This window comes from Mustela lutreola, chromosome 4 (genome assembly GCF_030435805.1).
Source record: "Mustela lutreola isolate mMusLut2 chromosome 4, mMusLut2.pri, whole genome shotgun sequence".
NCBI lineage: Eukaryota > Metazoa > Chordata > Mammalia > Carnivora > Mustelidae > Mustela > Mustela lutreola.
Window position 1 is genome coordinate 74085628 of NC_081293.1, and position 15891 is coordinate 74101518.

At 47.9% G+C, this 15891-nt stretch overlaps 1 protein-coding gene across 12 annotated transcripts in view; it reads right to left on the bottom strand.

Annotated features, from left to right (window-relative positions):
- The window catches only part of SGMS1 (sphingomyelin synthase 1), a 267103-nt gene that overhangs the window by 230099 nt on the left and 21113 nt on the right, over positions 1–15891 (bottom strand). For all 12 annotated transcript variants that reach the window (XM_059170251.1, XM_059170248.1, XM_059170252.1 and 9 more), the window contains exon 2: positions 8791–8881. The gene's annotated coding sequence lies outside the window, so the exon portion shown is untranslated. The remainder of the gene's footprint in view (positions 1–8790; positions 8882–15891) is intronic.

Below are 15891 nucleotides of genomic sequence, written 5' to 3' on the forward strand. Positions count from 1 at the left end.
GATCCGCAGAAGACACATCCAACACGCCGGGAGGACCCAAAGCAGCCACACGTGTCACCACAAGGGCCACATCGTGAAATAATCCAAGGTCATCGGCCTCTCCTTGAAGAACCACACTGCCCTCCTAAAAACTGCTTAATTTCGTCAGAGACCTGCTCTCAGAATGCAGATTCCTTCTTTCCCAGAGTTTCTGATTGTCCCTCTGGCAACCCAAGCGTTGAGGGCTTCATTGAAGCAGTCACCAGGGATCGTAATCACCAACGCCACCTCACTGTCCAGCCTGTCCAGCCCACGGGCACGCCCTTCGTGGGTGGTCAAGGACAACCGGCATTAAAGCCCTATTATTCCGCTTTCCATGGGAGAAGGCTTAATGTGTCAGCCGCACTTTAATCTGAGGATTATGCGCTTACACTCGGAAAATTCCTTTTAGAAACATCAATACAACTTTTTTAAGGATTCTTATTTTTTGTCTCAAAGCCTATTTATTTATAAATTTATTGGTATTTTATATCCAAGATGAAAGCCTTTCGCTGAGAAGAGCAGACAGCTACAGCAGAGCTACCAGGAAAGCCAGGGTCACTGCTGAGACCATCCAAATATACATCACACCGTAAACATAAGAGGACACCAGGAAGGCTCACCCCCACGGGCTGGTGGGAAACACCAAGGCTACCAGGCCCGCCTGGAGTTTGGGAAGACTTGTACACTGACTTCCTATTAAAGCCGGTGAAATGAACATGTAGAGCTAGTCGTCTGCCTCCTAAAACCCCCAAACAAGAATTAATGCTTTTAAAGCATAAAGCCACAGGGACAGGGACAAGACGAGAGGTTAAAAGATTAAAGCTGGGGGGTGCCTGGGTGGCTAAGTGGATTAAAGCCTCTGCCTTCCGCTGGTCATGATCCCAGGGTCCTGGGATCAAGCCCCCATTGGGCTCTCTGCTCAGCAGGGAGCCTGCTTCCCTTCCTCTCTCTCTCTGCCTGCCTCTCTGCCTACTGGTGATCTCTGTCTATCAAATAAATAAATAAAACCTTAAAAGAAAAAAGATTAGAGCTGGAAAGCAAATGGATGCTGCCAATAGACTCGGCAGATGTGAGAACCCAGTCTTCCCATTTGTGAGGCCTCGTTCTCAAGCACGAACAGTCAAGGATCGCCAGGCACACACAGCAGTATCTAACATGAAAGCCAGAAGCGGGAAGGGAAAAAAAGCAACGTAACAGAAGTTAAATTATGGGGGGAGCTTCAAAATGAAGGAAAAATCATAGGTTCAACCCCCTCGGAGAACGATGAGAAAATACTCTGTCCTGAAATCACAAGATTCAGCAAAACAGAAGCATCCAGAGAACAACCAGCAGGAGAAACAGAGTGGTCAGAAAATAAAGGGAAAACATTAAGAGAAGATGAGAAAGCGAAGTTGAGAAAATACTCCATGAAAATAATGGGAGCAAAGCCAAGGCAGCCACAGGACCGGTGAGTCCACACCGATGGGAACATCAGAGGGAAGGAATGAACGAAGATGGAGGCAGGTCAATACTGACTTCGAGAGAATTTCTAAAAATGACAAGCGTTTCCAGCCTGAAGGTGCCCACGTGGATCTCAGCGCGGTAAATGAAAAGAGACCCTCCCCAGCAAGGAACAGTCTCACGAAATTTCAGAGCACTGAAGATAAGGAGAAGAACTAAGAGTCCGAGAGAAAAAGAAAAGTCAGCCTGACAAGGGGTCGGGCATCCGAAAGCCTGGGGCTTCTCCGCATCTCACCAGCAGCCCAAGGACAAGGCACAAGCCTTCCCCCTCTGAGGTTCACAGATGTCCAAACAGGAATTCCACACCCAGCCAGACTGTCAACTAAATATGAACGTGACATTACTCAGATACAAAATGACTCCGAAGTCTTCCCTGCCGTATAATTTGTTAGGAAAGTTCCAGAAGATGTGGTCCGCTACAAGGGAGGAAACGGAGAAAGGGGAGAACATGAAGTGAGGCAAACAGAGAAGCGGGTCCAGAAAATCAGAGAAGCCCCAGGGCGGTGTTGAAGGGAGAGCCCAGGCCAAACCGAGATGCCCAGCAGGGCTGAAGGGGCAGCTGTCTGGACCGCACCGGGCACAAGCCTCAGGCAGAGACCTTGTCCACAAGATAAAACTGACCAAATACCTCATGTCTTAAGTTATTGAGAGCAGACTCACACGGAAGTTAACCTTTATTAGCGATTAGTACCCATATTTTTAAAAACAAGACAATTACTGGTGTGCATGGGTGGCTCCATTGGTTGGTTTCAACCAACTCTTGGTTTCAGCTCAGGTCATGATCTCAGGGTTGTGAGATCAAACCCCACACTAGGCTCCACGCTCAGTGGGGAGTCTGCTTGAGATTCTCTCCCTCTGCCCTTCCCCCTGCACGCTCTCGCTCGCTCTCCCTCTCTAAAATTAACACAAAACAATGATTAAATCCCAGAAAAACAAAACCTATGTGCAGGAAAGTTCAAGTAATCCATGTATACAATACAGTAGTCTCTCCTCACCTGAGGGGGATGCATTTGAAGACCCCAGCAGGTGCCTGAAAGCTCAGACAGTGCCAAACTCGACACCCCGCATGTTCTCCCACACATGCACACCTAGAGTAAGGAGTAATTTCTAAATCAGGCACAGTGAGAGGTTAACAACAGGAACTCCGATGAAAATGGAACAACTTATGACAACAGGCTGTAACGAAAGTTACAGGAGCATGGTATCTCTCTTTCTCTCTCTCTCTCTCTCAAAATACCTAGCTGTGCTACCCCCAGACTTCTGGTGATAGTGCCAGATGATAAAAAGCCCGTGGGATGAGACGGAGTGAGGGGATGACCCACGGGCTGTGGCCTGGCGTGTAAGTGACCACTGGCCTCCTGACCGCTCCAAGGAGGATCCCCTCTGGACCACGGCTGATGGCGGGGACAAGGGACTACCATGAGCGCATCTGTGACTCCTGCTCCCAGGAGAGAAGGTAAATAAACGCCCAACAAGAGAGGGGCTGGGGAGGCCATCAGCAGAAAGGGGACATGAAGTGCTGTTTCACGACAAAGCGAATCAACTTAACATGACTGAACTGTATGCTCAGAAGTGGTCATGACAGGGGCGCCTGGGTAGCTCAGTGAGTTAAAGCCTCTATCTTCTGCTCAAGTCATGATCCCAGGGTCCTGGGATCGAGCCCCGAGCCTGCTTCCTCCTCTCTCTCTCTGCCTCTCTGCCTGCTTGTGATCCTTGTCTGTCAAATACATAAATAAAATCTTTAAAAAAAAAAATTTTTTTTTAAAGTGGTCGTGACAGTAACTTTCGTGTTACATGTTTTTCCAATTAAAACAGAAGCAGCATCACCTGAAAGGTTCTTTAAAACACAGCTTACTAGACCTCACCCACAGGACCCTGATCCAACAGGGCAGCTGCGGACCCGAGGCTGCCTCCTCCGACATTCAACCAGGCCACACCGATGCCACTGTCCCGGGAACCAATTTTAAGAATCACTGTTCTGCTTCTGAGGTTCTGAGAACCTAAACAAAGAAAACAGGAGTATGGGGAGGAGGGCGGGAGGGTTATGGACCCCGACATGGCACACTCTGGAAGTCCTGAGAGGGACTCCAACCCCCAGGCAGCTGCAGCGCCCCGGATGGCCGGCACCACCCCCCACCGGCGACAGAGTGCGTGTGAGGGGTACAAGCGAGCCTGTGGCCCCTCGGCCACACGCGAGCTCAGTGACGGTGTGGTCGTTGACAGGATATGGTCATGGTGTGGCTGAGAATACTAAGGAGATAATCATCTGACATTCAGGAAACAGGGCTGACTGGGATTTCCCACCCACAAAAAGGGGTCAAGTTAAGACAGTGACAAAACTACTAATATTTAATCCCAGACTACTTAGCACAGCAAAAGGCTCCCAAGGAACTGAGAACAAAGCAAGGAGGATTAAATCTCAGAACCTATTACGCTTCCCACAAGCACCTGGCAAACCGAGGGTCGTTTCTCCAGAATTTGTAGCTAATCCCTCTATTCTCTGCAAAGGGCTGTTCTCTGGAATATCAATGTCATTGTAAAACCAGGTGTTGGAATCAGTGCTCAAAACAGCACCACCTTCCTCTGAAGAGACAACAGAAAGCCGTGTGTTCAGACGCAAGAGGTAACAAAGGGCTCGGAGCTTTAATTCCCGAAGACATGCACATGGTAAACAACTTCTTAAGAGAAACGCAAACTGAAGACAAAGGCACAGTTCAGACAGATCTGTTCATTCAAGAAATATCTGAGCACCTCCCACACGCCAGGCGGCGAGCAGCGGGGGGACCACGGGCCAAGGCCGCTGCGGGGCCAAGTGCGTGGGTCTGGCCAAGAAGCCAGCTTTAGAAGTTTTGAGCAGCACAGTGTTTCTCCAAAGGCCCCTGCAGGGAAGGAGCCCCCCAAACTGTGGGCCCCCGCCACGTTTTTCCTTGCGTGGACGGCTGCATATTTGGGGTATGTAACAGATTACCCACAGTGATACTAAGTTTCCAGTGTCTTGAGTCCACAGTAAGTACAAAGAAATCATTGTCTTTGTCCTCAGAAAGCAGCATGACCCCCATCAGACGTCTGGGTCACACCAAGGTCTAAGCCCCCGGAGGCAAGTCTCCTTCAGGAGTCCATCTGAATACTTTCTCCGTAAGACATTCTCAACGCTGTGGGATGATATTCTTCATGAAGAAACTGGTGAGGCAGCACTCGGGTAGCCCGAGCCCCGCTCTGACAGGAGCCATGTCCTCACCCCACATTTTGGGGTCAAATCACCTCTGGGCCACACAAATCTTAGCTTCCTCTGAGGTCCTAATGCTGGATCTGATTAATCAATTAGCCAACATTCCCGGGGTGAGTGCCAACCCCGGACACGGCTGACTCTCCCAAGCATGTGGTCGCCACCGTGGGACACTGTGGGCATGGATTTCCTCAGTGTGATGCTTCCAAAACACGCCCGGGGGCACCCGACAGAGGGAAGCTGGAGACCACAGTGCAAGTGAACCCACAAGCAATGTTTCCTGCGTCACACTTAGGTACGTCCAAACAGCGAGCTACTGTTCCAGAACCAAGGAGAGTTTCCCTCTCTGCTTCCTGGACTTATTATCACTCTAAATGCCCCCATAATCCTCACAATGACCAACGTAGCCACAAGAAGTCAGGAGACCTCACGGCCACAGGTGTCACTCTTACAGGTCACTTGACTCTGGACTTCGGCGCCGTCACCTGTCACATGAGGAGAACACTTCGCTGGCAGGGCTGTTTTAAAAATTCACAAGGGACAGACTAGCAGGTATCAGGCACTGTCCTAAGTGCCCGACACACATCCATTAATTCAGCCCTTCCCAGAGCCCTGTGGTGGACACCTTCATCCCCATGGCACCGGTGAGCAGACCAGGGCACACAAGAGGTTAAGAGGTCAAAATTGTCTGTGGCTAATAACAGCACCCATGGAACCTGGCCTCAGCGTCCAAGTTCTTAACAACCTGTTTATCCCACCATCCTGGCCAAGAGAATCATCCTCATATGCTTCCCAGACCCCCACTCACTCTGCCACGAGATGCTCGTGTGCACGTCGGCACGACCCCTCTCCAGAGGCCAAACCGGAGCTGAGGAAGTCAGTCTTAAGGAGCTGTCCTTGACAAATGAGACGCCCCCGAGGCTGGAGTTCTGGGCAGAAGAGCTCCCTGTCCTGAGGACAGAAGACGCAGCTTCTCTAGCACCACAGATCAGGTGATTCTGCCTCTCCTCATTTTGCTTCCGAAACCCTTCTTTTTAGCCAAAGCAGTTAAGCCGGCGGTTTCCAGTTTCGTGAGGAAAACAACTGTCATCAGTCTTCTCCATTCTCATTTTTCATTTATCCCTAATTTTGCACCACTGAAAAAAACTACTGAAATGAAGGGCAGGACGGAAGCTGTAAAAACATTTTAAACACAGAAGCAGAACGTGTGAATGCATATGTACCATCTCTCCCTCAGAAAGAGGAGCTACACCTTAACTTTATTACAATCATGGCAACAAAACCAACCAGTGCAGAGTTTGACCCCCACGCACAGCCCCTCCCAAGAGGCTCCGATTTCAGGGCAAAGCACGGTCACCCAGATCACTGCCCCAGAGGGTGACAAGGAGCACCCTGCCCAGTGGCAGACAGTTCTAAGGCAAGGAGTGAACACTGTCGGGACGTCATGCCTTTTGCCATCTTTACCTCATTCCACGCAGCTAACCAACTGTACCTCCAACATCCAAATAAATGTTCGACCTCACTTCACTTTCCTAAAGGATGTCTCGGGCTAGAACGAGCCAAGGCAGCCGTGACGGCCCTATGAGGGTTTGCAGGAATGAGTCAACGGCATTTCCTTTCTGTCTGTCGGAGCACAGTCTGGGGTGACGACAGAGCAGTGACTCATGCCCATAAAGCATCTAGGCACATACATGAAAACACTACCGGGATTAAAGCAGTGTTAACCGTTTCACCTGTCTCTGTCCAAGACAATGCCCTCTATGACCTCCTATCAAGAGAACAAACTTTTACAACCTCACGTATGCAAACAGAGAAGCATGCCAACAGTGATAGATGAATCTGCTATACCACATTCCAAACTTAACTACCCTGCATGCTTTTCTTTCTGTTGAGTTTTATTATTTATTATTCATGTAGCCTGAGATGGGAGGTCTGCCTGGCTTGCTGGGATGAGCATGTCCAAGCTCGTGGTCCGATGCAGACACACTGCCTTAGACAGTCGGCTGTCACCCCAAGGAAACAAGCAAGACCTTCAGACACACTCAGACACACGGCCACATCAATGTAGATCATTATGTTATGGAAAGTGCTTATCAAATTTATAAAATTAAGAAATATAACCAATATACTCATTCAAAACGGAGGATGTGGTCACTCCATTCCATTCCCATTTCATGCTTTTGTTCTGACACGTACAGAGCACAATCTTGGAGTGGAGCTTCAAGTTCACAGGAGCTCCTGGGAAGTTCCACACAGGTGAGAGCCTACACGACTGTCACCATCTTATTATCCCTGACACATAGTAGCCTCTCGGTAAATATCTGTGGGATAAATAAATGAATAAATAAAGGCATTCACATTAAAATGAATGGGCTGAGGCTATTTCAAGATGCAGCGGTTATCACCACTGCGCCCTTGCCTTTATGAAGTAAAGCAGGAGTTGGCAAACATTTTGTAAAGTGCCAGGGGGACACATATTAGGTCTGTCTTGTGGGCCCTATGGTCACTGCTGGAGCCACCAACCCTGGTCTCTCTCACAACCGTGTGATTCTGCTATTGCAGCACAAAAGCCGTCACCGATGAACCATAAACAAATGAACATGATCGTGTCTGAATAAAACTTTATTTATAAAAGCCAAATTTAGCCATAAACATATCCAAGTCCCACAGGAACCACTTCCTTCCAATGAACATTCTAGTCCCTAAAGGTCTGAAATCAGAAAGCTTTCCCACTTCAGCCAGACACATTTTACTGGGTCAAAAACTGGGCAATGTATATGGACTTGTACCCTACGGTGCTCATTGCCCCTTATGGAGCAAACCCCAGTTCCTGTCCTGGTACAGGCCTGCCCCACACAAGCCTCTGAATCTATGCGCTCAAGTCCGCAGCAAGAAACCTCACCGCCGTCACGAACTCTGTGGTCTAAATAAGACACAAGAATCTAAGAAGACTGCCAAGAATCTAAGAAGACATAAAGACTTCTTCTAAAGTAAGGCTCAAAATGGGCAGCTGTAGCTCGTTAACCTCTCCACGAAGAAATGCCTGGATTCCCAGGGCCCACCGAGGGAGAGCCCAGCACTGTGTGGAGGACAGCCACCCATGGGACAGCAGAGCCACCATGCAGAGCCACCAAGGGCTACCAGTGATCACGTGGGACTGGTCCTGATGTGTCTCCATCTACAACTAGTCACAGCTCAACATATCTGCAGGGTTTGAAGGGAAGTGCCAGTTCGGTAGTCAAATCACGGCGATGGCGCTGCGAGTCACTGTCAATGTCCTGAATGCTGGTTTTAATACGGTAAAACCTCAGCTTCACAGGACCGCATCTCCCTGGCACATTCTCCTGGGAGTTAGGGTTAAAAACTCAGTGAAGACCTTCAACCCTGTTCAAGCAGAGACTGGTCTACTTGTGAAGCCCACAGGGCACAAACGGACAGAGCATGCCGAACGAGGAAAACACGGCCGCCCTCTTACGCGGGACCCGCAGGCAAGTGCGAAACCCAATCAGTCCTTTATGGACAAACAGATCTCTTTCAAACATGCTCACATTGCCTATCTGTCCATTAAATAACTCATAGCTTAAAGGTTTTTATCAGCTATGAAGGGATCATAAATCCAAAATTACACCTTTTAATAGGAAATCAGAGTTTAATTCAATGATTTTAATTCAATATATTTTTATAATTTAACAATTTAATTAAGTAATTTAATTCAATGTGTTTAATTCAATGATTCTACATCTCATAGTTTTGAGATGCCTCTCAGGGAAGACATCCTTATTTTTAGGACCTACATCCCAAAGAATTTAGGATAAAACGTCATGATGCCTGTAACTTACTTTTCCTTTACACACTTCAGCAGAAAAATGTACAAGCCCTCAAACACACATATGTACACACACACACACACACACAATGTGGTAAAATGCTAATGAGTGTTAAATGCAGGCAGGGAGTACACAGGAACTCACCACACATTCTTCTAACTCTTCCATGTGTCTGAAATTCGTAGGATAAAAAGCTGCACAGAAATCTTGACTCACCTCTCAAGCGGACGGCAGTCTTCTTTCTCCTAAAGAAAAGCGAATGGCTAATGCCCAGGGGCCCATTCGGGGCTGGTCATGCTCCCTCACCCTGCAAAATAAGTGAAACAACGTGTTACCAGCAAGGAGCTTTATAAGATTTAAGCTATTTCAGTTGAGACAATGTTCTTCAGCGATGACAAGCCTCTAGATTAAAACGGTGCTCAAGGGGTGCCTGGGTGGCTTAGTGATTAAGCCTCTGCCTTTGGCTCAGGTCATGATCTCAGGATCCTGGGATCCAGCCCCACATCGGGCTCCTTGCTCAGCAGGGAGCCTGCTTCCCTGCCTCTCTCTCTGCCTGCCTCTCTGCCTACTTGTGATCTCTCTCTCTCTCTCTCTCTGTCAAGTAAATAAATAAATCATCTTTAAAAACAAAACAAACAAACAAAAAAAAAGGTGCTCAAACTAGTTGCGTTTAAGCCAGGAGAAACGTGAAAAGAGAAAAAATTGATCCCTCACATCCCAAATGTGGGGAACAACCATTAGCCTCACCCACTAGGAAGTTCTAGAAGAAAGAAATGCCTTATTAAGTTTCTCTTAACTCACATCAATTTCAAGGCAGTGACACATGAGATCACCCAAACCTCCACTTAGAAGGGAAGTAGAGCTTCCAGGGCCGGAGTGACTGTGGATTTCTGAGACCCCACGTGAGGCCCCCACACACCCTCGGAGCCACGCCAGACCTCTGGGCCTCCTGGATTTCCCAGGCAGACCCGCCAGGTGCCCAACGACAGCACGACAGCACGACAAGAACATTCAACCAGAAAACAACAGCAGGGTTGAAGCCTCTACTTAGATCTTCCAACTCCAAGCTGAAGGCGTGTCTCACCATACAGGTGGCCCCGCAACCCCGCAAGATGCTCTCCTGAAAAGTAACCAAACCTCAAGGCCAAGAGGCCAAACACAGTCACATGCCATGTGGGGGGAAGGGGTACACTGCAGTTTGCTCCCTGAAGAATAACCACTCCTGGGGTGCCTGGATGACTCAGTGGGTGAAGCATCTGCCTTCAGCTCTGATCACGATCCCAGGGTCAGAATCACTGAGGAGCATGTAGTTTCCCCACAAGATGACCTAAAAGGGGCCTTTGTGCACTGGTCACCACAGTCCTGCTCGCAGAGGTTTGCGGGGATCGGCGTTCAATGTGCGAAGGCACTGCATACAAAAGCCTAACAAAAGTGAGTCAGGATCCCTGTGCCTGGTTTTCAGTCCCATCTCCTCCACTCGCCAGCTTGATGAAAAATCGAGAGAACTGCTTCAGGCTGCTTCCTCCCCTGGGGACTGGGAAGCACCTGTTCCCAAGGGTGCTGCAACACACACAGAGACAGGACAGGCCTTGATGCCTCACACGCCTGAGCATGTGGACCCCAGGAGCACTCACCAGGAAGTTATGGCAAAAGCTACCCAAAACCAAGGGAAGACACATGACACTCCTTTGGAAACACCAATTTTACTCCAAGATTTTGGCGAGGATGAGTAAACGAATCAGCAACTGAAACCTTGTTAATATTAAAAACAAACATGTTTTGTGAGCAGAATGTCATCACTGCATGAATTTTTAAGCTCCAACTGGGGAAGGGAGTGAGGGGTGGGCTCTCCTTTCCCATTGGGCGGGGGGGTTCTCGGGAGATCGGGTGAAGCTGGCAGAGACTTCAATATCACGGGGAGCCAGGATGCTGCAGATAGCCAATAGTCCAGAGAATTCTCCTCAAAATCACGGGGCCCAGATTTTTGCCCAACCTAGGGACATGGATAGACAGACATCTAGGCACATGTGGTCCCATCTGCACCATGCATCCAGAAGTCCATACTTCCCGAATCCCTCTCTGCCCTGCCCCGCCTGCCTCCAGCCCCGGCAAGCGCTGTCACCAGCCAGGGCCCCCTCCCTCCCAACAGCTCACACCACGGGCCTCCCTCCAGCCCCACACTGCAAACAGGTGCCACACCTATGCCCCCATCATGTCAGTGAATGCCTGCGCCGTTACCAAAGCAAAAATGAGCAAAATAAGCTTCCCAGTTCGGTCTGTTTTTGTCTTGCCCACACACAGACCCTGTAAGATAATCAATGTTCATCAGTGTTTTAAGCTGCTACGTTTAGGGTACCTTGTTATTCGCTGACCACATGTCAGACTAGAGAATAATGGAAACAAAGCCCATGCACCTAATACCCCAGAGGCTGGGTTTGGGGGGTATTATGGGGTTTTATGGAAGACGTGTGTGCCCCTTCCTGACTCCCTCCCATCCACTCCCCTGCACAGATAACTACTAGCCCCATCTGTGATTTAATTTCTCTGCTCATCTGTATGTTTTCATCACATGCGTATTATTCTCAGTATGTGGTTGCATTTTGCTGGGTTTTAACCAATGAAAAGTGAAACGTGAGTGCGTGAATTCAGACTTGCCTCTTGCGACGCCGATTCTGAGACGCACCCCTAGTGACTCGTGCAACTGAGGTTGACATTCATCGCCTTCTATACAGTTCCCTCTGCGTGAACAGAGCCACAGCTCACCGCCCCACTCTGCTGAGGACCCCACGGGGACTTGTCAGTTTTTGCTATCATGAACAATTTACATTCCAGCGCCTGTCCCTGGGGCACACACGGCATTTCTCCAGGGCGTTCACCTAAGAGAGGGGGCAGAGCACAGGAGTGCAAGTGTCCAGCTCTTCTAAGTAAAGCCAAATTGTTTTCCACTGGGGTCGTGTACAATGGACTCTTCAGCCGCCTTTCCAGTCTCTCCCAAGTAAGAGGCATACTTGTTTTGCTAATTACCAGCAAAGCTCTCAACCAACAAAAGGGAAAGCTTTTCCTGTTTGCACCATCACTACCGCAAATAAATAGTACTCCAAAGTAGTGACCCAGACAGCTGGAACATATTAGTCACAGGACATCAGCACTGACTTCGGAATAATGATGCAGACCCAGCCAGCACCACACACTGCCTGCGGGTAGAAGTCAAATTGGATTGCTAGGCCAACATTCAATTCCCAAATGGTTTTTCCTCCTGGTTGACTCACATATAGGGTCCCACTGTACTGTGGGCGTCTCAAACCAGGGAAAAAAATTAACTCACATGCGACCCAGCCAAATTCAAGATTAAAGCAGCAGAGTCTAATTATTTCAACGAAACTGTGCCGTGTTGTGTTTTTAACAGAGAGAGCTGATTATGTTTTTAATCTTTTCACCTATAAGATGAGATTGTCATTTATCATAACTAACTTTAGGTGCAGTAACTCCATAAAAAAATACTTGGCCTTTCTTTATGTAAGAAATGTCCCTCTTAGTTTCGCTAATTCTATTTCTTAGGTGGCAACAGTCATTTTGATGATAATTATTTGTATTTCTAGATAAAAACATGCTATCAAGCCTTCCTACTGGCATCAATACAAAAAATGAGAATTTCTTCCCACGTGGGCAGGAAGGAGAGTGGAACCCTTACCGTGAGTCTCACAGAGGCTCACCTCCCACCACTGAAAACACTGGAACCAGACAACAGAATTGGGTTATTTCAACCCCACCTCTTGATAATTTTTTTTTTTAAGATTTTATTTATTTATTTGACAGAAAGAGGCAGACAGAGAGAGGAAGAAGCAAACTCCCCACCCAGCAGAGAGTCCCATGTGGGACTCGATCCCAGGACCCTGAGATCATGACCTGAGCCAAAGGCAGAGGCTCAACCCACTGAGCCACCCAGGCGCCCCTTGACAGTTCTTTCTTTACAACCGTTGACCCCTGTGAGGTAGGCACTATCATTACACCCATTTTACAGACAGGAACCTCAAGGTGCAGAAAGCAATTAAGTCGTGTGCAGTCATGAAGCTGGTGACCGGCAGACAGAGGACCTGGCTCCAGGCCATCTACTCCAGAATCCAGAGTCTTCCACGTTCCTCTGGGCTCCTGTATTTCAAAGGCCAGCTCTGCTGATGAGGGATAACAAGAGAGGAATGCAGCTCACACAGGGTGGGTATCACATTCACACCTACCCAGGGGAGGACGACATGCGAAGTGCCCAGTCGGGGGACAGGAGAGCACAGGGAGCCCACTGCAGCCCAACCCTTGCTCCCAAGCCTCATGTACCCACAACAGATGATCTGACAATTTGCTCACACAGTCACTGCCATACCCTTTTGTTTTTGCCAGTATTACAGTGTCCTCTTCCTGTCCTACCCTAAACAGTATAACCTTGGCAACCAGATCAGCCTTAATGCTATTCGTAAAGGTTAGACATTCTTCACCGAAACACTGGAGCAGAAACGGACTCTAAGTAAACACCTGGCTCATTCAGCTTTTCTGTTACTGACTTCAGAAAACCTTAGGCACTCCTTTCAAATAGAAACATCTCTTCAAAGTATTTCCGGTTTCCTGGAAATCATCCCAAATGATCTGGCCAATAAAGAAAAAGCCTGATTACAGGACTAGCAAGTGACAGATGAAAGAAATTCCAGCAACAGCACGTACGCTATTGCTCCCAGCACCCCTCTGCCAGACCTAAGCTTAGGTATTTAAAGCATAATGTGGTGTTGACCAAATCTGTATGTATGTTTATAATTCCATTAAGAAGTTAAGAAATTAGGGTGGCTCAGTGGGTTAAGCATCTGCCTCTGGCTTGGGTCATGATCTTGGTCCTGGGATCGAGCCCGGTGTTGAGCTCCCTGGTCAGTGGGGACTCTGGTTCTCCCTCTCCCTCTGCTGTTCCCCCTGCTTATGCTCACTTGCACTTTCTCGAATAAATAAATAAAATCTTTTTTAAAAAAAAAGTTAAAAAATGAACTGGTTGATTAATTATGCCCTGGATAAATATAAAGTTTGCAAAGTGTAAAAAAAAAAGTATGAAATGTGGATTTTGGAAAAGAGCATCCAGATTAGCCACCAGCAAGCTCCAGGGTCACTGGTCCCTTCTGCATCTACAGTGGGGTGGGGGATGCTGGGCAGGGGCAAGTCGAGTACTGGAGGTCTGTCATGCAAAACCGGTACAGTGCAATTCCATCTTTCGGGCCAACTGAGGCAGTCTATTAGTAAGCCACACAGAGGAAACAGAGAAACACACTTCATAAAAGGAAAAGGCTGAATCTTGTGTCAGCTCTCGTATTTGATCTGGAGTGGAGCAGGGAAACCCACCAAGGAGAAGTTTTCCAGAGGGAGGTGGCCAGGACAGGACAGGAAGAGCCTCATCTGCTAGGAGGTGTTAGAACAGAAACTAATGCTAAGGCTTTCTCAGTAAATGCCAAGAGCCAGACCTTCTGCTGAGCAGGCTTCCTCCACTCTGCTTTAGAACCCTCACTCACTAACCCTGAGAGAAAATATCATGAGACAGATCCCTATTTAGAAGATACAAACACAGACTCAGAAATTAAATGACTTGCCCAGAGTCACAGAAGGAGGACACGGGCCTAACGCCTGGCTTGAAGTATGTGGGAGGCAACAAATATCCACTGAACAGGGCTCTACATATCTTCTCCACAGTGACAGAAAACAATACTTAAATCACCAGGATTTTGTGAAGATAAATTGAGATTCTGTTCATAAAGTTCCTTGTTCAGTGCCTCACCCCTAGTATCTACTGGAGTATGTGGACAACCATGGTGATATAAAAAGCCTAGGCACAATACCAGCCTGGAATACAACTGTGATGATGACAACAGGTGTAACCAAGAGTAAAACAAGACACATAGATACACATAACAGGCTAAGAAAAGCAAATAAGCCATGAAAAGATATTCAGCGTCACTGATCATCAGGGAACTGCAAATTAAGATCACACCTGGGTGATTCAGTTGGTTAAACATCTGGCTTTGGCTCAGGTCATGACCCAGGGTTCTGAGATGGAGTCCCTTATCAGGCTCCCTGCTCAGTGGGAAGTCTGCTTCTCCCTCTCCCTCTGCTGCTCCCCCTGCTTGTGCTCACTCTCTCTCTGACAAAATAGGTAAAATTAAAAAAAAAAAAAAAAATCAGAGAGAGAGACCACCACACACCTACCTACCAACATCAAATGCTGACAAAGACGCAGGTCAGCCAGGACTCTCACGTGTTTTGAAATGGGAATGCAATGGGGGGAGGGTAAAAAAAAAAAAAAAAAACTGTGGTACACCCATACACTGGAAGACTCCTTAGTAATAAAAAGGCACAAACTACTGATTTGGATGCATCTCAAAAGCACTCACGCAGAGAAAGGAGTCTCAGAAGGGGGTAATCTGCACGATCCCACTTCCGTGACATTCTGGAAAAGGCACAGCTAAAGCGACAGAGAACAGATCCATCTTGTCAGGAGTAGGGTTGGGGGCTGACTACAAGGAGGCCCCAGGGAACCCAAGAAGTGGCGGACTGTTCCACAGGCTCTTTGCCATGGAGGATATGTAGATCAGTGCACGCATTAAAACTCCAAGAACTAAATGTTCCACAAGTGAATTTTACTGCTGGAAAATTTATTAAATCACTGAATAAAATTTTTAAAGCAGAGAAAAAATTGGTAAGCCTTGGTGAATGGCTATTTGACGTCTGCTTTGAAGGGAAAGAGGGACACGTGAGGGTCAAAAAGCTCTGAGGCTCCTTGCCAAGATAACAATAATGGAACAGGACATCATGAAGAGTCCATACAAGGACCTCTGCTGGGCACAGAGGGTCAGGAACCTTGGTTTCTGATCTGACTTCATCAAAGGAGGACTGTGTCAGATTACATAAGCCACATCACCACCCCAAGCCTCGGTTGACCCACTCCTACAATGGAACAACAAAACAAATGGTCTTCTGCTCCTTTTCCACTGCAAACACTCCGGGGTCAATTTGTCTCCAAGTCACTGAATCTGGGCAGACAGTGGGACCAATAAGCAGAAATACCCACATACAGAAAAATGGCCAGGCATCCACACAAATGCCAAAAGAGAACAAAAATACAGTGAAAACCACTGACGTGAGTGGACGTGGGGGAAAATCATCAGTGAGGGGCAGACAGAAGCAGATGCAAATTAGCACTCTCTCACACGACAGAATCCAAGAGAAGACAGGTCTCCTTGGGGCAGAGGATAAAACACTGGCAGGGTCGAGATGAGGACTGATAAAACAGGCAGG